Genomic DNA, 1,617 nt, shown 5'->3' with positions numbered 1-1,617 from the left:
CTATTACTGAAAATAGCCAAGTGAGAAAAGGGGCCGTGAAGGTCAGACTAAATCGACCTGTTGCACCATTGAGTATATCGAATGCTCCTACGTTGCAATTGGCCCAATGGATGTGATTTTCCAATATTATTATGCGTTCAAACTTTTAAGGTATTTCGTCTGAAATAAGTATATGTATATTGCATTTCTGTAGAACACTGATTCGCACCCATTTTGAAATTGCCACCTACTTTACTGTAAAGCTGGGGATCTAATGGGGGGAGTGAAGTGAATTTATAACCTATCCTTCCCAAACGACAACCTCACCCACTGCCCGTCAAGGCTTGGTGATGATTTTCCAATATTATTATGCGTTCAAACTTTTAAGGTATTTCGTCTGAAATAAGTATATGTATATTGCATTTCTGTAGAACAATGATTCGCACCCATTTTGAAATTGCCACCTACTATACTGTAAAGCTGGGGATCTAATGGGGGAGTGAAGTGAATCTATAACCTATCCTTCCCAAACGACAACCTCACCCACTGCCCGTCAAGGCTTGGTGACCGTGGTGGCTGTCGACCGGTGCGAGGCGGTATATCCTCGCTCAAGGCTGAGCTCCCGTAGTGAGGACTGGACCCGGACTGTACGTGACTTGCATTGACGAACGCTCAGGACAACCAGAACGCTCAGGATGACGGGTGGACCACTACGTACGGGACCCCAATCTTCGCGTTTGAAAACGCACCGACAAATCCAGAAGCTTCTGTTCCCCAGTGGGGCGGCTCCCTGGTCTGCGTCTGACCCATAGTGGGCGGCAGGACACCTTCACCTGGCAGTAGGTATAAAATGCAAAAATCCCCGGAGACCCTATCGTTGGAGTGGTGACAACAGGCCCCAGCGATCGAAATGCTACTGTTGACCCTATCATCCAGGTGTTTGCCCCGGGCTTGGATGATAGGCGAGCTACTGAGGCAAAAACATTGGCAAGGCAACAGAGGTGCCAATCCGAAAGTGGCGAGTCGGGCTCCCAGGATCTTCGAATCCACTCACTGCTAGACTCCTCAGATGAGGAGGATCGCGACTGGCCGGATTCCCTTGCACTGAGCCAGCTCAGTCTGGGGTCCGATGATTCTGGAAGACCGGTTGCAACCGAAGGAGTTAAGGAGCCTCAAGGCAATGCCAATCCCGACAAGGAGAAGCACAAAGAGCGGAAGAGAAAGATGGGGTATAAAAGCTCTCGTCGATTCCTCGCGAAACTGCGAGAGCGCGACCCCGCCACTCTAACGCCAAGGGACAAGGCTCTTTAAAAGAAGCATGCCTACATTGTCCGGAAGTATGAGCGACTCCGTGAGGAGAAAGTCTCGAGTGCTTCCGGAAGTGAGGCCGCTGTCTCTGGGAAAGCCACAAACTCCGATAAAAGGGACGCTGCAACCAAACCCCCCTTTGAGGGCGGTAGCAGTCTGCCGACGAAGAAAGCTGCTCCCCTGTCCGCTGTTGGAAACAACGAGCCGTCGCAATCACTGACGCCCAAGGTGTCGAAGACCGCGAGGCCAGTGTTCCCATGGCTGGACGGGAAGAAGGTCGACGTCGGCAGCTGCTATTGCCTCCGGTGGTAGGGGACCGGTTGCACGCAC

Source organism: Rhagoletis pomonella, unplaced genomic scaffold (genome assembly GCF_013731165.1).
Source record: "Rhagoletis pomonella isolate Grant_MI unplaced genomic scaffold, Rhpom_1.0 Rhpom_scaffold_03723, whole genome shotgun sequence".
Lineage (NCBI taxonomy): Eukaryota > Metazoa > Arthropoda > Insecta > Diptera > Tephritidae > Rhagoletis > Rhagoletis pomonella.
The sequence above is the reverse complement of the archived record's forward strand: the minus strand, read 5'-3'. Positions refer to the sequence as shown.